At 39.2% G+C, this 22003-nt stretch overlaps 1 long non-coding RNA gene across 1 annotated transcript; it reads left to right on the forward strand.

Moving 5' to 3' along the window:
* Positions 1-13685: 13685 nt before the first annotated feature.
* LOC125141460 lies at positions 13686-16851 on the forward strand. Its single transcript, XR_007140840.1, has 5 exons — positions 13686-14232; positions 14420-15918; positions 15960-16303; positions 16386-16578; positions 16652-16851. It is a non-coding gene; the product is annotated as an uncharacterized LOC125141460 (long non-coding RNA).
* The last annotated feature ends 5152 nt before the right edge of the window (positions 16852-22003 follow it).

Raw genomic sequence — 22003 nt, forward strand, 5'->3', positions numbered from 1 at the left:
ACAATAAATGATGACCTTCATCGCTGGATGAATTTACTACTATCCATTATGGGCAGAATATGAGTAATTAAAATGACTATAGTCCCTAAATTAAACTATATATTTACAATGACTCTAGCACTACTCACCTTCACCTGGTTTAAATCACTAGATTCAATCGTCACTAAATTCTATTGGAAAAATAAGACCCCAAGAATAAAATTGACTAAACTACAGAAACCAAAAACACAAGGAGGACAGGAAGCACCACATTTCTACCACTACTTTTTGGCCAATCAGCTCCAAAACATATACAAATGGATTCATCCTAACCCATCAGAAAGCACATGGCCAGATGTTGAACAGATGAACATTTCAGAACGACCTTTCTATAGTCAGACAATCAAAAAGCACCACTGTTTTAAATCACCAACAATAGCCCTAAGGTTGTGGGTTCGAGTCTCGGGCCGGCCACGACTGAGGTGCCCTTGAGCAAGGCACCGAACCCCCCCGACTGCTCCCTGGGCGCCGCAGCATAAATGGCTGCCCACTGCTCCGGGTGTGTGTTCACGGTGTGTGTTCACGGTGTGTGTTCACGGTGTGTGTTCACGGTGTGTGTTCACGGTGTGTGTTCACGGTGTGTGTGTGCACTTTGGATGGGTTAAATGCAGAGAACGAATTCTGAGTCGTGGTCACCGTACTTAGCTGTATGTCACGTCACTTTCACTGCACACAAAACACCCCACACACCTATTTACACACTATTTGGCTTTGCTGTCTCCCTCCCTCTGTATATTAGGTGACACATCCATAATCAATTTAAACAGTACAAACACTCAGTTACTCCTAGTGGCTCTAACTATCGCCAAGAAAACTATCCTCATGAACTGGAAATCAAGGAACACCATACACATTACAACTTGGAAAAATGTACTAATAGAGTACATCTCCATGGAAAACTTGTCTACCTCCACTCAAAATAATACATCAGAATTACACCCGTCTTGGTCGTCTCTCTTTAACTTCAAACAGTCATGAATCCACTGACCTTCTTTGTCATCCTCAATGATACACCATCAATAATCACACATGATTGGGGGGAGGGGGGTCAGGAAAAGGCAGCAACACAAACTAATATCAAATATATTAGTATATTTCTCTCTCTCTCTCTCTGTCTCTCTCTCTCTCTCTCTCTTTCTCTCTCTCTCTCTCTCTTTCTCTCTCTTCGCTGCTTCTGGACCCTGGTTGGCTGTGGCATACTGGTCAGACACACACACAGGTTTTGTTTGGTTGGTCTTTGTATTAGTATAATTTCTCTTCTGTAAATATTGTAATTGTCTGTTTGTGTAATAAAAAGTAAAAAAAAAAAAAATCATTGGCTCAAAATCACCGCATGCTCATCTCCTGATCAAGCTAATGTGAACTGGGCCAAGGCCTACAAGGCCTACTAGAAGGTTTACTGGACATTGTTTATGCCTAATTCCCAACAACTCGTCTCCAGTCCCTACTGCCCTTGTCATAATCTTAAGAAAACAACCGATGACAACGTCAGTCTCTGGTCATTACAGATACAAGGTAAAAGCATAGAAGGACAAAACCTTATAAACATCTTTAGATTAGAAATTTCCACCTCAATTCCCTCCTTTTGTCCCTGGGACAATACACAAAATTTTACTAATCATTAATCTGTAACCGAATCTAGATCAGGGGTCTCAAACTCGCGGCCAATCGTGGCCCACGTGACGATAGTTTGTGGCCCCCGTTTTAATATGAATGTTTAATGTTAGTGCGGCCTGCAAGTTTGATATGTATGACACTTTACAGTGCTGAATGTGGAGCTGAACGAACCTACCAATCACGGTGGGGTATATGGCTCTTGGGGGCGGGACATCGGCTGGGCTTGATGCAATCAGAGAAACATTTCTCAATGAGTGAAAGTTACAGCAGCAGTGTGTGTGTGTGAGATTGTGTGTGAGATTGTGTGAGATTGTGTGTGTGTGTGTGTGTGTGTGTGTGTGTGTGTGTGTGTGTGAGATTGTGTGTGTGTGTGTGTGTGTGTGTGTGTGTACCCTGCCTGTAGGCCGAGATGCTGCGATAGGCTGAAAAAGCGTAGTAACAGATGAGCCATGATTTCATGCCACCCTCAGAGGTTTGGTCCACCCTGAGGTGAAAGGCGATCGTTAGCTTAGGCTCTAGTCGGGTGTCTCGACCACCAAGCCGATGCTTGCCTCAGATAACCCTTAATGGATCTCCGCTGGCCTTGTGTGACCCTAAAATAAGCACCTGCCGGTCCAATCTTACCCCATTCAGCACGTTAAAGCTCAGGCATGAATACAGAGATTCAAGCAAAGAAAAATACGTCATAGGTTATTAGGCCTAAAATTAATTTAATTATAATAATTAATTTTCTAAATAGGTAAATAATCACGGATTAGATTAAAAATAAGGTGCTACAGGTAAATAACTGTGCTCTGTCCTGCGAAAATAATGTTTAGACCGGAAACTTTGGCCTGAACTTTAAATCAGAGGCATTTATCAGCTATTTTAATTTAAAGCATTAAAATCTTACCTTAGCAGCGATCCAAAATCTCGTTAAATTCAACTTTAGACGGGCTTTGACCCAATTCCAACCAGTTAAATGTTGGATAAGAGGTTTTAGACCTATAATTTACATAACTCCGCCCCATGGAATTATGGGAAGTCATTTTTGGGGTACATTTTAACTAATAACTCCAGAATGACAAAAGATAGAGAAAAAGTGTTTTTGTGACGTGTTAGTTATAAAATAATGAATAAATTACAATGTCAAATGAAAATTCACCCTCAGGGAGAAAATTAGCCCGATTAAGGACCTGGGCTGGGACATTGGGTCATTTATAACATATAACTCTTAAAAATTTTGAGGCTTATTCAAAGACTCCTGTTTTAATAGTTAAATTGTTCATAGTTTACTTTTGTTTGTTGTTATTATTAATTATTCAGTAGCTTGTTTCAGAAATGATGTCAAACTAACTGTGAGTTTAAACTTGAACTGTGAGGTGACAAACCCTGAGTGTGAGTTTTTGGTTACAGAACAGCTGAAATGAGTTAGTTTTATTAACTCTAAATTGACTGACTCTGAGTTAAGCGCGTGCACTATAAAAAGCTATTATCAATGGAGCGCAGATATAACGGGTCACCATGGCAACAGCGTCAGACAAAAAAAAGTGCAGAACTGGAAGTGCTTATGCAAGCATATGGAGAATATGAACACTTTGTTTTTTTTTTAAAAAAAAGCAACACTGCTGTATAAAACAATAGTGTATTTATCATCACATTTTAAAAGGTATATTTTTAATGTAAACTTCTCCCTCTAGTTACACACTTTGGTCAATTCAAGGATAATTCATGCAATTGTATATTGTTTATGTGACAGCATTAGAAGTGCAGTTTCTTGTCTCTCCTTATTGTTCAAGTGGGTGATGTTGATTTGGGATTTAGAAAGTAATTAATAAGTAAAGAGACCAAATTAGTTAGTAGACCAATACTTTCTAGAAATAGTAATTATTACATTAATCTAATTAGACTGGTTAAAGATGTAATTTGTAGTTAGTAAGAATTATTTTAGAGTAAATTCCAGACTGTTATAATATCAGAGGTGAAACCAGAAGAACAGTATTTTATTTTATCAGGAAACAACACAAAATGGTCAGATAGTGCTAAAGAGCGAGGCACACTTTCCTGACCGCTCTGTAAACAGTTACTAATATACAACCTTACTAATATGTTCTGTATCCCCGATGTTATACACAAAACTACCATTTGCAAAGAAACGTAAGGCAACGCAAAGCATCTGCTCGGATGTAAGAGCATTGCCGCCATGGCTGATGTTTCTGATGTAAGGATGGATGAGATTATGGATGTATCTTATTAACTGTAAAGAAAAACGGTACCTCTCAAATAAAAATACATAGGGATATGACATAAAAATCCACTCTGGGCCTCAAAATCCTCTCCCGATGATCGTCCATAAAAGGATATTTTCAATTCAATTCAATTCAAGTTTATTTGTATAGCGCTTTTTACAATTGACATTGTCTCAAAGCAGCTAGAACATAAACATAGAACACAAGGTTAATATAAAGAATAATATAAAGATTAATAAAATACAAGATTAATATTAAACAGATTTAGTTCACAATGTGTATGTATTTATGTCCAATGAGCAAGTCTGAGGTAACTCAGGCAGCAGTGGCAAGGAAAAACTCCCTTAGATGGTAAAGGAAAAAACCTTGAGATGAACCGGACTCATATGTATGACACTGGGGGTGTGATTATATATATACAGTCTGATAAATGTTGTAGTGATGTAAAAGATCACATGGAGTTCACATCTCCTCTGTAGTATCACAGAGTCCAACTGGAGCTGGTAGATCTGTAGATGTCTCAGGATTCTCACAGAGTCGCCCTCATCTCAGTGGAGGTCCAAAATCTTCATGGCTTGGAAGAGGATCGGAGCTGGTACAGTTTCTGGGTACCTCGGGATGGTAGAAAGAGAGAATCAGTGGAGAGGAATTAACATACACTGCAAAAATACAAAATCTAAGAAAGTAAAACAAACTTATTTCTAGAAAATATGTCTTGTTTTTTAAGTCTTATAAAATACATTGCACACTAGCTCATAAATCATAATTTAAGAAAATTGCTTCTTCTTTCTTGACAAGTAAATGTTAACTCCTTTTGAGGTAGATTTTACCAGAAACAAGTGAAAGCTATAAAGTGCAAGTTTTGGTGCATGTTCAATTAGATTGTTGTGCTCATTTTAAGAATAATACCACCCCTAAAAACTCTAATTTCAAGAATCTTAATTAAATAAGGTCAAAGAGTTGTTTTTTGTTGTTGTTTTAGTGATATTTTGTTTGTGTCTGTTCATGTATTTGAAAAATCATGACAAATTGCTTGTGTGAATATAAACACTTGGTCAAAAAGTGGTTTTATTCTGATTTATTATATTTCTTATCATCAACAAACATACAACAATGTATTGTATGCAGAACAATCACATTAAAATTTGACAATAGGGGAAATATAACCCCCTATTTTCATAATTTTCGCCTATATGACCTACCCACTTAAAAAGTGGTACAGCTCCCACATACTTTGACATACTTTTCACAGGGGTGATTGGCTTGGTCTCATTGGAAAGAAGAGATTCTCTAGTTTCAGAAACTAGTTTCAGATTGATTCTAGGCCTTACTGGCACAAAGTTACAGAGGCTAGAATGGAAGGTTTTCATTTCCGCCTGGGTTGTTTACCTGATAAACTGATTAATCTTATTTCTCTGGAACATGTTAGGAACCAAATAACAACTGAGGGCCATAGCCACATGTTTTTTGGCTTTCACCAAAAAACAAATCAAGTCAAAAGACCCAAAAATGGCTTCAATAAAAATAATATGTCCGTCCGGTCATGTGTTTCTTGTTTACAGTATAACTTTGAATTAAAAGACTGCATGCTCAGTTTAAAAGGCCTAAAACAAACAGAGCCTCTCTGCCTACAAGTCTGCTGTGTAAAAAGGCCTGTAACCTGTAACCTGTAACCTGTAACCCGACACCCTGAGCTGTGAGAGTGTGAAAAAGTCGAGAATTGAGCAATAAATCCTTTGCGCAACTTGTTTGCACAGCCTGAGGCCTCGGAGACGTGGCATGTTGCATACCGTTGGAATCGTCTCCTTATTGGCTAAAGAGCTGTATAGGTCCCGGACCATTTGATTGCTATTGGAAGGAGTAATTGTCAGTCAAAGGCGGGTTCCCACATAGGATGTAAAGACATCATTGGCTTCTCAGCCGTCTATCTCTGCAATACAAGCACAGATTGGCTCAAGTGAGGGCTTGTTTGATTCGTTAGGCCCTGGGCTATAAATATGACGTAAATTTAGAATTTTTTGAAAACCCCAATGAGAAGTTAGAGCGGCAAAACAAGATGATGGCGCACTACTGTTTCCAGTTTTCGGAACACAAACGGAATATTTGCGGCGCGACCAAAGCGTTTTGACGCATCAGGCGACCAAAGCGTTTTGGATTAAAAGGCTTACAGATTTCAGTTCCTTGGACCTTTGGGGATTTTTGTGAAGCATTTGTTTTGGAAAATATAACCCCAGTGAAGAAAGGGAAACGTCTAAAGGTAAGGGGAAAACTGGTCTAGCGCCACCTAGTTCAGTTCACCACCAATTTTGTTTCAAATAGTATGACGGCTATGAATCATATTATGCTTTGTGTGTGGGCTTAAAAAAATCTTGAGAATCTAAGCTTTACTAGAAAAATAAGTTTAACAGTGTTTTTAGAGGATTTAATGCTTAAAAGCTACAACGAAGCTTGTTTCTGGCTCATCCCCTAGTGGTCATTTTGACTTTCGTGAACGGTAAGAGGAGTAACAGATTGATTTAATCCTGGGGCTGTCAAAACAGACAGCACTTAACATGACTATTAAAGTTTATTCAAGGAATATTCTGGGTGAGCTCATAAGAAGCATTTGTTGATCTATATTTTATATAATTGGCAACTTTTTTTTGTTCAACATTGCTGTCGATTTAACTTGTCTTTAAAGCAGATTATTCCAAAACATCACTGTTATACATCCAAAATAAGTTAAAACGTATTCAATTTAGAACACACATTAATATTTCATAAGAACGTATGTAACGTCCCTGTGATTGAAACTGTAATACGGTGTGAAGTCTACAAGGTTGTCTGCATTTACTAGTTCAGTTGTTTCTGCCAGGTTGGGAACCTCAATTTTCTAAGATATGTAGTCTCAGTCAAAACAGACTGTACTGTACATCTGACATTCAAAACAATACAAAGATGAATTTATGATGAATATGTTCCTCACAAGTCCAAATTCTGGTAGACTACTAGCATTTGCCATACACACTAGTAACTTCAGAGATAAATGGTGTTTAATGCACCTTTTGCAGGTGATGACATTAGGCCTGATCAACCTGCTGTACTCACCTTTCCCTGCAAGTGGGAAAACATATTTTGTTGCACGATGTTCTGGATAATTTGGTCTAATGCGTGTAAAATCCCTGTAATAGCAAAATTTGTGAAGTTCAGGGGGAGAATGTAACTGATGTAAAAAGTGAACTCATTGATTAAAAATGACTCTTGTCTATTTCCTGTATTATTATTGTTTTATTTAAAGATTGGTTTATTAATGTTTTATATCTTCCTACTTTTTACAACAGAATGGTTTAGTGAACTCCACAAAATTTTGTCCTTAATTAGTGTTCATAGAATATAACTTTAAAAGTAGCGGAACTTTTCTTTGGGAATTTGTTTGTGGAGGGAATGTTATCGGTGGGACACTTCTGTGGGGCTTCCTCTTGTGCACCATGCGGTCGCCTCAGTCTATGTTGCGTATGAGGCCGATGATGACGCAGCTGTTTTTCGCTCCTCCCCTCAATATGTTCTTGTGCTGATATTTCTTCTCTGAAACACATTTTTGACGCTAAGAGAATGTGATTAACATGATGACAGTTGATTGTGTTAGTTATGTTAAAACTGTATCGCTTAATGTGTTTTTTTTAATTATTCAAACCGATATATCGTGTCGTGATCGTGATGCTAACTGTTTAGCATTATATGTACTAGTGTGTAGCAGTGAGGGAGAAGCTGACGCCCCGTGTCTCAGCTGTTTATGTCCTTTTCTTACAGGTATGTTGTTTAATGAGTTGTGTTTCAGAAAGAAAAGAGATTTAGCTCACTGATAATTGATGTATATTGAACAGAGTGTTATAGGAGAAATAAGTGGATTAAATTTATGTTGTCTGTGAAGCACGTGGTGCGGCCTGCACGTGGTACGGTGCCAATATATATTGTCATTCAAATGTCATTAATTAAGCTCTTTACTTTAGTGCATATCGATATAGATATCCTCTCTTGTGTGTTATTTATTTCTGTATGTAGTTGAACATGCCATCACTGTGTTTACTGCCCTGCCACTGCTCTTCCCATCTGGCTCTGCAGCGCCCAAGAAACTGGTCCCAATCAGTGAGGCTTTTTTCCACGTTCTTACGGTGAGTTTAACTTCATGATAACTTAGCAGGTCCCTAAGATGCCTACACTCTCAATAAAGTACTTGGTTAAACAACATCCTAATTGTGCTATTCAAAAATTGGCCATGCAAAATAAAAATAAAAAATAATAACCTCAACCCGGTCTTACACCATGGAACCACGAAAGTGATGTCATGATCATGTCCACATACGCTTGTATATCTGTGCTTTTATCATTGTTTGAACTTTCCTGCTTATCAACATCCCAGGAGAGAGTATCTGCTGCAAACATTAATTTTCCTCCTGTGTAGATCATTTTGTCATCATATTTCTAAAGTCTGATGGACATTCGTTGGATTCTCATGGGACAGTCATTCAAGGGCTTTTGCATTATTGACACATGAGGTTTATGGTCTGTTTCCACTATGGTCTGTAAGTCTGCCCATACACATACTGATGGAATCTTTCACAGGCATATGTGCTAGCCAAAAGTTCTTTCTCTATTTGGGCATAGTTAGTCTCTGCACTTGTCACAGCTCGTGATGCACAGGCTACTGGCTGTCATCTCTCATCATGTTGCTGCAACAACACCACACCATCGCCGTATCGGGGGCATCTGCTGAGATCCTAATGTTCTTGTGTGGATCATTATATCTGAGTACTGGCTCCTCTGTTATGATGCACTTCAGATCTTGAAAGCATCCCTCCTGCTCGTGAGACCACACCCACTCAGTCTTTTGCTCCAGGAGACATCGAAGATGTGCAGAAGGTGTAGACAGTTGTGGAATAAATTTGGCCAAATATGTGACCGTTCCAAGGAATCTTCTCAGTTTCTCTATTCTATTTTGGGGCTGTTCCATGTTAACAATTACTGAGGTCTTTCTTGGGTCTGGCCTGACGCCATCCTCAGACAGTACATCTCCAACAAAAGTTAAGCTCTTGACTGCAAACTCACACTTCTCTTTGTTCAGTTTCAGATTGGACTAATCAAATCTAGGACCTGCCTTGGCCGATATCTGCCTTCTGGTTTAATGAAGGTGCCCAGTTTCAAGCTTTCCTCCTCAAGCTTCATTTGCCAAAACCCAGATGATGCATCTAGCTTACTAAACCACTTAGCTCCAGCAAACTGAGACCTAATCTCCTCTGGTGGGCAGTTTATACTGTTCATGTTTTATGGCCCTGTTGAGATCTCTTGGGTCAAGACAAATCCTTAACGCTCCATTTTTCTTCAGAACAACGACTAGTGAACTCACCCAGTCTGTTGTTTCATGAATCTTCTTTATAACATTGAGCTTCTCCATGTGAGCCAGCTCCTCTTTACATTTACCTCGCAGTGCAAATGGAACTTTTCTGCATGCATGTACCACCGGTGTCACTGTCTCATCTACACTTATTCTGTGCTCTTTATTTGTATGTATGTATTCTTTATTTGTGCAGAAGTATAGAAATTTCTATGTAATTTATATATTTTCTATTTTATTTTATTTTTTCATCAGATTAGGTGGTTGTTACGAAGTTTGAAGCAGTTGGTCGAACGGATGGCGGAAAAGTCTGCACTGAGGTAAAGTTGGTTTTATATTAACACTTCAGGGTTCAAAAACTTTCTAATTTAATGTGCAATAGTCATTTTTGGCTAATTCTATTCAGCGACATGATTCTCAACCTACATTTTTCACAATCAAAATGCCCAAGTATTGTTTTAATGGCATATGTACTGGCGAACGTCCACTGAATATCCAACGTAGTGTGGCAAACAAGATAGGGACCATCTAAGGCCCTGTTCACACTGCAGGTAAAAGTGGCCCAAATCCGATTTTTTTGGGGTCAAGTGACCAGGCCAGACTTCTTCAGGAGTAGTGTAAACACTCAAATCTGGCCCAGATCTGTGTTTTTATAAATCAGATCTGGGCCACTTCCATATGTGGTCCTGAATTAGACCCAAATCTGATTTTTTCCAATGTGGCCACAGTGTGAACAGCCAAGGCGGATTTGATGTGACTTTTACGTCGATCTACATCGACATTCATCACAATTATGTGCCGGGCGAAGACTTTTTTTTTTTTTTTTAGCTTCACACACACACACGTTACCTGTCACGTTTTCGCCGGCGAAAACTTTTTTTTGCGCCGGCGAAAACGTGACACAAACGTGACTGGTAACGCGTGTGTGTTAAGAGTGTTATATAAAGTGGTTACGTGAACCAGCTCATAATGTTTGCATTGAATATATCACATTGCTTCCTCCATAACCTCGCCAACTTTTTAGCGCAACGGCGTGCTGCGTGTGACGTCATTGTTATTGTTCATGTGTGTGCTTTAACTCTCTACATTTGATTATATTGTCTTCTGGTAAAGTATGTTCCTGTCTTTTTTATACTATCTGCTTAACTCACTTTGTTCTAGAGTAGTATGATTTGAATTGTTATATTCTTTAGCATTGTTGATTTTTATAGTGTTGGTTTTTGTTGTTCTCTCAACTGATTAATCAGGAGTAGTTTCAGTCTCCCTTAAGGTGTGAATTGGGGGCAGGGCTTACCTATTTAAATTGAAGGTTCTCCGCTCAGTATCTCTCTCTCTAACATTAGTGTCTAGTACTGTTTTGATATATTCTACCATACCTTAATTCTCACTCTTGTTTGACTACAAATATGTTCCTTAAACCCATCTCTGTACTCAAGGCCTACTCTCGCAGACGCTCTCATCCACAAAGCAGAGGTCACAATCCCAATAACCTCATCTACCCTCCTCTGTTGTGTAAGTCTCACACAGTGGGGGTAGGTGGGCTCTGGAATTGTCAGTCTGCGGTAAAGAAAGCTGATTTTATCTCTGCTTTAACTTCCCATTACTCCTTTGATTTTCTTGCTCTAACAGAGACCTGGATATCCCCACAGAACACTGCTACACCAGCTGCTTTATCCTCTGCCTATGCTTTCTCTCACTCACCACGAGAAACAGGCAGGGGTGGTGGTACAGGTTTATTGTTGTCAAAGAAATGGTGCTTTACACCTCTACTCTTCTCTCATTTAACCATCTCTTCTTTTGAATTTCATGCCATTTCAGTTACCTCTCCTATCAACCTTGTTATCATTGTTGTCTACTGCCCTCCTGGTCCCCTAGGAGACTTCCTGGAAGAAATGGACTCACTGCTTAGTGCTTTCCTTTCCGATAGCTCCCCCCTGACAGTGCTTGGTGACTTCAACCTCCCCTCTGACAAGCTACATTCTTCTTCCCTCCTGTCTCTTCTCGACTCTTTCTCCCTCACACTCAACAGTTACATCCCCACACACAAAGGAGGCAATGTCCTGGACCTGGTTTTCACCCGTCCTTCTCCAGCTACAGACGTGACTGCTACCCCACTCCACGTCTCTGATCATCACCTGGTATCCTTCACCATCACTTTACCTATCTTACCTAAAACTACCTCTCACCCCCTCACTCTTACTCGCCCTCCCCTTCATCTGTAGCTTCTGGCACTCTTTCTTCTCTTCCTGATGCTAAGTCTTTTTCCTCACTACCCTTAGACTCAGCCACAGATACTTTCATCTCTTTCCTCAACTATGGACTTCCTCTGCCCTATGTTCACTAAACCCAAGAAAACTTCTTGTTCTGCTCCTTGGCTTTCAGATGTGCTGTGCAACAATTGAAGAGAGCTAAGATCATCAGAGAGAAAGTGGAAGAAATCACAACTTGATACAGATCTTGATTTTTACAGAACACTTCTTGTCAAGTTCTCCTCAGATGTGACTTCTGCCAAGACTTCCTTCTACAAGGAAAAGCTTGAAGCTTCCTCACATGACCCTCGGAAATTCCACATCATCTCTTCTCTGCTCAACCCCCCGGCTCCACCTTCTTCATCCTCCCTGACTGCAGAAGACTTTGCTTCTTTCTACCAGGAGAAGATTGAGGAAATCTGCCGGACCTTCACTTCAGCCCCGACTGCACTTGCATCTCAGAGTATGCATTCCCCTACACCTTCGTTGTCACATTTCTCAACTGTGGCAGATTTTACAACTCCTCCAGTCCTGCAATCCTACCACCTGCCCATTGGATCCACTCCCTACCACTATGTTCCAGACCATCTCACAAGACCTCTTGCCCTTCATTTCCACTATCGTCAATAGATCCATAGCATCTGGTCAGGTACCAACTACTTTCAAGAGAGCAAGGGTTATTCCCATCCTAAAGAAACCTGCTCTGGATCCATCAGACATCAGTAACTACAGACCGGTATCACTTCTCTCATTTCTTTCAAAAATTCTTGAACGCATTGTCTATAATCAACTGTCTGTCTATCTCTCACAGAACAACCTCCAAGATCCCAAACAGTCTGGCTTTAAAGCCACTCACTCTACAGAAACAGCCCTTTTGGATGTCTCTGAGAAGCTACATACTGCTAGATCAGCCAAACTGTCATCCATCATTATCCTCATTGACCTTTCAGCAGCATTTGATACGGTCAACCACAAGACTCTCTTATCCACCCTCAAGAGTCTTGGGATTTGCGGATCAGCTTGGGAATGGTTTGCCTCCTACCTGGAAGGACGCTCATATCAAGTAACATGGAGGGGAGTGACATCTGCTCCACGCAGACTCTCCACTGGCGTCCCACAGGGCTCAGTACTTGGTCCTCTTCTTTTCTCCCTGTATACTCACTCTCTTGGTGAAGTTATTTCATCACATGGGTTCTCTTACCACTGCTATGCTGATGATACACAACTTATCTTCTCTTTCCCACCCTCAGATACCACAGCTTCTGACCGGATCTCAGCATGTCTGGCAGAAATTTCATCATGGATTACTGCTCATCAGTTAAAGCTCAATCCTAGCAAAACTGAACTGCTGTTCATCCCAGGTGATTCATCCCCAGGTCATGATCTTGCTATATCCCTGCACAACGATCTGATCTCCCCTTCAGTCACAGCTCGCAACCTTGGGATAACCATGGAAAATCAACTGTCCTTTTCCTCTCATAATGCAAATGTGACTCGCTCATGTCGGTTTCTTCTCTACAACATTAGAAGGATTCGGCCATTTTTCCCCACACAGACTGCTCAGGTACTTGTTCAGTCTCTTGTTATTTCTAGACTGGATTACTGCAATGCACTGCTGGCAGGTCTACCTATGAACGCAACCAGTCCTCTGCAAATGATCCAAAATGCAGCTGCCCGGCTTGTTTTCAACCTGCCAAAGTTCTCGCATACCACCCCGCTGCTGCGATCCCTCCACTGGCTTCCGGTAGCTGCACACATCCAATTCAAAACACTGATGCTGGCCTACAAAGCCAAAAATGGACCAGCTTCCTCTTACCTCAAAGCCCTCATCATTCCTCGCACTGCACCCCGCAACCTCCGATCTACCAGCACTGCTCGACTGGTTCCACCATCTCTCAGGGTAAGAGGCAAGTATACTACAAGACTCTTCTCTGTACTGGCACCAAGGTGGTGGAATGAAATTCCCATAGAGGTCCGGACAGCTGAGTCACTGGCTATTTTCAAGTGGCGGTTGAAGACCTACTTATTCAGGAAGCACTTCAACTAGCACTTCTTTCCTTATCTTTTGCATTTAAAAAAAAAAAAAAACCTGACACTTTCATTGTAACTTTGAACAAATGTTTTACACTCATGGTATCTTAAGTATATAACCTAGTGAACCAGCATTAATGTATTCAGTGTTAGAGATTTAAGCACTTATGTACGTCGCTCTGGATAAGGGGTCTGCCAAATGCTGTAAACGTAAATGTTCGTTTGCGCATGCGGGTCAGTTCGAAACCGCAAACTGTTCACACTGGTATCTGATATAGGTCAGATTTTAAATGGTAATGTATAATCGGTGTGCGTTGTGATGTGTGTTTAATCGGTGTGTGTGTTGTAATGTTGTGTATGTAACCCAGTTAAAAAATGTTAGTTTAATTCTTAAATATATAAAAATATGATTTTTATTTGTTATTATTTATTATTTTAACTTTAAGACCAGTAATATATTTCACTGTGATGCTTTGTCCCGTGTTATTTTCATTTTAAACCAATCATATAGTGATCTAACACTTTGTCCCGCCTTCTGGCGTTGCTGATTGGTTAGATGAGTTTTGTGAGCAGCGGTGTAGGCTGATACTGCACAGATGGAGCATGTTTCATTGCACCGACAGGTTTAAGAGAGACAAAGCTGGATTATATTGATGTTATTGAGATTTCTGGTGAACCAAGTTTCATGTTTATCTTGGTGAGTTTATATTCTGAGTTTGATTATGCTTTAATAATATTGTTTAAATGACTTGTTATAGACTGTGCATCATAACTGTGGATTCACATTACAAAGTAAAGAATTCATTTTAATGACTTCTTATTTAGTTGAACTCTCAAATTGTATTTTTCTTTTGATTATATAAATAGTCTTCTGTTGGTTTTAGTTATCAAAGGAGGAAATATTAAACTTGGAAGCAAATGGTATGGGCCAATGTTGGGAATCTATGTATATTATTCCTTAGTTCTTATGTATGTGGATGCATGTTTTCTTGCATTTCATATTTTCATTTCACTGTAAAAAAAAAAAAACAGTATTATGGGTTTTTTTTAAACTTATTCAATGTCCTGCAGCTCAGTATATATTTAAGTCATTAATGGTCATACATACAGTATTTCTCGGTTTATTTGAATGTGATTAGGCCCAATAGTAATGTAAATGAGGTTTAAATGAATGCTCTACAACTGTTTTGTACAAACACCTGTTTTGTAAATGCAGGTCAGGTCTTTTGTAGAGGTGTGTTCAGCACAGAGATTTGGATGGTGAACCAGCTGGCGAGCCACCCAGTTTGATGAGGAATCTATCGTATCCAGGAGGAGACAAGGTTTTCCTTAAAGATCCAATTTTGAGACCTATCAATGGAACTGCAGTGTTTGGTATGACTGTTACCTACACAAGTCCATCTCAAGTCTATTTGGAAGGATATTGAGGACAAAGGAATTCAATTCTCATATTGACTATTTTGATACACACACACACTGATAAACATAAACACACATTCAATTGTTTTTTTGCCGGCTAATGTTTTGTGATTTGTACTGTTTTGTTAGCTCACTAAAGTGAATCTATTTGTTGTGTTGCTTTGTCTTACTTGAACTCCAATGAACCTAGCAGCGGTGTATTTTTCCCGTAGATGGGTTACATGTATTTTTATTATCTGTGTGTTTGTATAATCTGTGGTGTGATGTGTGTGAGTATTGTGATGTGAGTGTGAGTATTTGTTCTCTTGTGCATAATTTTAATGTCCGTTTATAAATAGAGCAGCCCCTAAGCTGCTATTACTCATTCTCTCGCCATACGAGTCACACGAGGCAAGTGCGAGTTAGCCGCATGCAAAGGTGAAACTGCAAAGAAAAGCAAATAAGATCCATGAAAAGAAGGCGGAAGCAGATAAGCAGCGTCAAAAGGTGGCATTCCTGTGGAGTAAAGCGGGTGACTTGCTTGCAGAGAAGGTGAAGCTGCTGTGTGATGTGGATACGCAGCGTATAGAAGAGGAGCGACTGCTAAGTACAGCGGATACGCTGTGTTTAAATGAGCAGCGGCTGCGGAATGAAGGGGAAACTCTGTGTGTAGATTTTGTGGTGCTGCGGTTTCAAGCGTGTATGAAGAAGAAAAAGGAAGAGCAGCTGCTGTGTAAAGTGGATGAGCTGGAACAAAAGGAGAGGCAGCTGTGGAGTAAAGCGGATGAGCTGCATACAGAGGTGGTGCAGCTGCAAAGTAAAGTGAGTGATGTTGGTTAAGAGGAGGCGCAGCAGCGGAGGCAAGCGGTTTCGCTGCATGTAGATGATTTGCACCTGCTGTGTGAAGAGGAGGCGCAGCAGCGGAGTAAAGCGGTAAAGGTGGCTAGAGCGTATAAGAAGCAAGTAGAGAAGGAGCAGCTGCTGTGTAAAATGGATGAGCTGGAACAAAAGGAGAGGCAGCTGCAGAGTAAAGCGGATGAGCTGCAAAAAGAGAATTAGCAGCTACAAAGTAAAGTGGGTGAGGTTGATGAAGAGAAGGAGCAGCTGCTAAGTGAATGATGTGTGTGAAGAACAGACGCTGCTGCAGAGTGGTGCGAATTTGCAGCGTGAAAAGTTGGCGAAGCTGCTGCATAAAGTGAATTCGCTGTGTGAAGAACAGGTGAAGCTGCAGCGTGAGATAGATGTGGAGCTTGAAATTGAGGCGGAGCTGCAGAGTCAAGTGAATGTCCTGTGTGAAATGGAGGCGAAGCTGTGGCATGAAGCAGATAATCAGCATAAAGCATCCTCAAGCGGGTGCGTGGCAAGATAAAGTAAGTCTGTCTTTATTTGTGCAGAAGTATAGAAATTTCTATGTAATTTATATATTTTCTATAAACTTTATTTTTTCAATAGCTTAGGCGGTGGTTGTTCTCGGCATCCTGGTGGATGTTGCTGGCAGCCACATGTATTTTATACATCAGTGTGATCCTGGACGGCGAGGTCAACATCCACAAGGCCGTGAAGAGCAAGGATCCCTCCATTAAATGGCTGACCATCTGCTGCGTCATCTTAGAACTCACCAGCTTGATGTGCTCTATTTTAATTGGTGAGTGTTGCAGCATTATTACTTTTTCACACCATAATGTTTCTTATGTTTTCTTATCCCTATCCCCTATCAGCCCTTACAGAGCATTACATTATCCAGGAGATGAAGCCACACGTCACAATTCTAATGAATGTTATTTTACTTTCCATTGATTTGTTTGCATGCTGTGCTGCTTTATTTTGACATAAATGAACATTTTTGCTCTAAATTAATATTCAGAATAATTTTTATTGCTAACCCGAATTGTTGTTGTTCATTTTAATTTTGTTGAATATTAATAATGAAAAATGTTTTTAAAAAATTTGTTCTGGATGCAATTTTTAAAAATGTGTTTTTTTTTAAATGTTCACTTTTACTCAAGAATACTCACACACAGACAGAATATTCACACACACACACACACACACTACTCACACAATACTCACACACAGAATACTCACACACACACACACAGAATACTCACACACACACACACAGAATACTCACATACTCACACACACAATACTCACACACACACAATACTCGCGCACACAGAGAGAGAGAGAACACAGTCAGCTTCAAACCAATGAAAACACTGAAACAATGGCTTCACACTGCACCACTTAATTTTAACTCAGACATGAGAGATATTGCATTATTCATAAATTATTTTGTCAATATTAATTTACTCCTTCATCACAACATCAGCATCAGAATTTAACTAAATTTCTTTCACATCAGTGTTGAGATTGAGATTAGAACAATAGTGTCCTAGTGTTCAGATATAAATATTAATAATAAAGTCCTGCATTGTTACAGCTACCTGTATTAAAAGATCTTGCCTTTTATCTTGTAATTATTTTTGACAATTTCTCAGAACTTTTTTCCTCAATCTATTAAATTTTATTCTCAAAAAATTTTATTAAAAAAAACTCCACTGACCCTGGGAGCTGAGAGGATCATACTGTGCTTCTTTTTCACTTCGGTCACCTGCGAGGAAATTTTATAAATGTTCCCACCTTACTTCCTCCACCTGAAACACATTCAGTCAATTTGTTCAGACAATCTTATGTATTCAATTCCATTTTATTTACCTGCTGTCATGTTTTTATTAATAGTTTTTACATTTCTTACACTATGTCCTTTAACAGTTTAGTGATTTGACCGAAATTCTGCATCATTTATAAATGACTTTAGTGATGAATGTAAACAAAGATGTTTGTACCTTTCTGAAAAAGCCTTCCATAAAGCCACCTCAATCCAGTGGAACCACAACGCTGCCATCTTCATTGATAGGCCTCCCCTACAATCAGGAATCATAGAATACACTGCTGATTTGTTCAAATAAAATAGAAATTTCTTGGTTTTAAAATAGAAAACTAGATTTTTTTAAACTTTGATGTTGGCTTGAGGAAGCAAGAAATGGACCACGGGTCAGCAAAACTTTTGCAGGCGAGTGGACAGAAAGGGTGCTAATACCTTTGCAGGCGAGAGGATACGAGTATGTGACGTTGCGAGAATGCACATAATCCAGTTCTCCTTATTATATCAAGTGTTTTCATACATCACACGTGAACGTTGCAGCAATTTTGCGATTCAGTTCATATAGGGGGTTGACGTGCACGTATGTGTTGTCACGTGACATCGTTAGAACACCCGTGTCGAAGTTCTCGACATTGTGCTGAGCATTTTAAGATGTCACGTGTGTCTGGTGACGTAACATTGTGTTAGCTGGTCTTTCTAACTAACAAGACAGGAATAGTGCCAGTATGTTCAATCAAGATTGCAGCCAGGCCTTTTCACATGCTTGTTGCAGATCCCATTTTTGACCACAAGGTGCAATAATAAGTGTCTGCAGCTACATGGGGCAGACTGCAAAGCTGCCCCTAATGATTACGCAACATCTAGAATAGAAAGAAATCAGCTTGTAAACAGATAGCAACCGTTTTACAATGGCTGGTCACTCGAAATATGTCTGTATTATTAGTGCCTCATGTAGGGAGCTGGAATTAAGGACTTTATGAAGATTAAACTTTTGACTCGGAGATATCTTGAACCTTTTAGAGGACGTGAATTTCTCCAATCATAGTTCTTAAGTCTGCACATTGTACACAGTCAGTCAAGGTGTGAGTCAGACATTCAATCAGACAACTAATTAAACCTGTCCATTAATCAGTCAGACAGTGATAGAAAGCCAGAGAACCAGTCAGACACTCTGTCTGCCATTCATTCAGTCAGATATTCAGTCATATAAACTTTAGAAAAACATTTCAATCCTAAATTTCACAGAATGACAAAAGTGTTCAAAATATACAGAGAAGGTACAAACAAACAAGATCCCATACTACAAAACTCTTGTTTTTGAGTGTGTATGTAAAAATGTGGGTGTCACTTAACCCCCATATGCTATGTGTAATTCACTGCGTAAATCCTGCGCTGCTCTGCGCTGCGTAAAAGCTGCGCTACTCGAACACATCCAAGGCCAAATCCTACACAATTCTCTGATTCCTTCATAACCGCAATTCCCCACGGATCACAACGGTGTTCTGTTCACTATTTAGTGCACTACTGATCAAAAATGGCCGTCGTTTGGGCTTCAGCCTGGATATTAGAACTGACCTGATGATAGCATCCGAAAAACAGTTTAAACCCGGCTTTAAACAATAAAAAACTGTTGCATTTCATATGACGTCACTTACCGACTTCAGCTCAGACAGACGGTCCCTCATTTTCCAAAATAAGTGAACAAATAAACAAAAGTTGATTAGCTTCCTGCTAATAAGATGTATCGGTCCGTTTCTATGCCAACTCCGAGTCACACATCAACAAGCGGGTTGTAAGTAAAATAAATACTTACAAATAAATAAATAAATAAATAAAAGAACCACAAATAAGTTTAGTTCAAGTCTGTAGTCGTATTATTAAATTATATATATATATAAAATCTATTAATAGTATTTATATCCATATTATCTCTGTATCTCTCTAATATGGATATAAATAATAATAGATTAAAAATGCTCGCTCTCTCTCTCTCTCTCGCTCTCTCTCTCTCTCTCTCTCTATATATATATATATATATATATATATATATATATATATATATATATATATATATATATATAATATTTCTCCCAGAATTCCACTTAGGTTTTTAATCTAAAATAAGCATAAATAAAAACACATTCATTGCTGCTTTTTTCTCTTTTGTGAATTTATTTCAATTAATTGATAATGGATTTATTTAATTTTCTCGCATTTATTGGTAAATTAACACGTTGGTTAAATGACAGAAATAAAGCAATTCATTAGGCAATTATGAAAAAATACTTGATACATTTTAATGACAATAAAACTAGTTTATAGTAATTTTCCCAGAATTCCACTTGTTATTGTTTTTCTTTTATGTAAATTATACATGAAGGAAAAAGTCATTGTTGTCTAATTATTGGACTCAGAATCAGGTTTATTGGCCAAGTGTGTTGACACACGAGGAACTTGGTTCCAGCTGTTTGTGACTCTCTAAAAGTACAGACATAAATAACACTATACTATACAAACTGTACAAGACAATGTAGACGATGTCATACAATATAGACAGAATGAGTATTAAATATGAATATAGAATACATGACTGATCAGTTATGTGTATAAAGTGTGAGAAGTGCATGGTAGTGCTAATAACAATATTGTGTAATATGCTTTTGTACAATATACAGCAGCAGTAGTGTGTGTAACATATACGGATGGTGTGATGACTGACAGCTCTGATAAGCAAAGCTCTGTAGTGTCTGAGAGAAGGAAAGAGCTGAAAGAGGTTGTGTCTAGGGTGCTAAGGGTCAGTAGTGATTTTTCCTGCCCGGTTTCTGGTTCTTATACAAGTCTTGGGGAGTGGGCAGGGGGGCACCAATTATTTTTTCTGCTATTTTTACAGTGTGTTGCAGTTTGTTTCTGTCCTGTTTAATTGCTGCTCCAAACCAGATGGTTATGGATGTATTTGCACAGGACAGATTCAAGGACTGCAGTGTAGAACTGCATCAACAGCTCCTGTGGCAGACCGAACTTCCTTAATTGGCATAGAAAGATAAATGGATCTGTTAACGATATGGGTGAAGATAGGAGCCAGTTGGTCAGAACATGCTTTGAGACAGGATGGAGAGACCCCGTCTGGGCCAGGAGCGTTCTTTGTCTTCTGTCTCTGAAGGAGCCGATTCTACAGAAGCGTATTGCATTCACTTGAGGAAAAAAAATCTACTCTGTTTTTCTGAATTAACGACTTAATTATCTCAGAATTATGAGATCATTTTTTCATAAAAAAAAGAAAAATGAATTATTCTGTTTTTCTGAATTAAGGAGATCCCTCAAAATCTTGCCAGGAGCTCTATTTTAGGTGGATTGGATGATAGTAAACATGTCCCACATTTTAAGTTTAAGGGATCTCATTAATTCAGAAAAACAGAGCAAAATAATGAAGATTATTCTCATAATTCTGAGATAATTAACTCATTAATTCATAAAAACAAAGTAGAATTTTTTTACCTTGAGTGAATGCAATACGCTTCCGTACTATTCATATCCTCTTAACAAATAGAGTGCAACTTGAGTGCTAGGAGTATTAGTTAAAGGGGTTCCGTTGGATAAATAAATGTTGGAGGCAATTATCTAGAAGTATTTTATATGATCAGTTTTATGTTTTAAGCAATGGCACCTCAACAACCACAAAAGTGCAAAGAGTGGGCATGTTCAGGCAATCAGCAGGCAAAGGGCTTTTATTTTAGTACAAGAAAAAACAAGTTAGGAACGCAAAATTGTTCTTGAAACAAACAAGTTTCAGTCTCGAAGACTGCATTTTACTTTTAACCTACAACAATTTTTGCAAATTGCAAATTAATTCTTAATAAGAATTCTTCTCTTGATCAACACAGAACACCTTTTACAAATAGTAAAGCAAGTCGTCCAGGTTGACGTTGGGCTCTTTGTGGATGCTCTGACCGAAAAGGAAGGCCAGTTTGTGGGCGTACTGACACGGTACAGGAACTCGCACAATTCCCTTAATGGGGGAAGAAAAAAAACAACAGATATACATCATGAGAGGTAGAGAAACTAAACTAATTCAGTAAACACCACTTTCAAAAACTGTTTCAAAACAAACGTTATTTAATTACCGAAACATTAGTGTAGCCCAGCTGGGGTTATCTATGGGGTTATCCCCTGCTATCTATGGATAATTCGCCACCCTTTTCTTTCAGCCGACCAGAGTCCGCTCTTCCAGAACCAGAACCCATGCAGATGGATCCTACTGGTCTCTCACTGTCAGAGCGTCATGGAAGACTTACTCTAGGATCGTGTCTATACTGTGGAGCATCGGGGCATACCATCATGTCATGCCCCATTCGCCCACCACCACCACACCTGGTGAGTGTTATTTAGCCTGATCCATCTTTTT

The sequence above is a fragment of the Tachysurus fulvidraco genome, chromosome 1, assembly GCF_022655615.1.
Source record: "Tachysurus fulvidraco isolate hzauxx_2018 chromosome 1, HZAU_PFXX_2.0, whole genome shotgun sequence".
NCBI classification, from domain to species: Eukaryota; Metazoa; Chordata; class Actinopteri; order Siluriformes; family Bagridae; genus Tachysurus; species Tachysurus fulvidraco.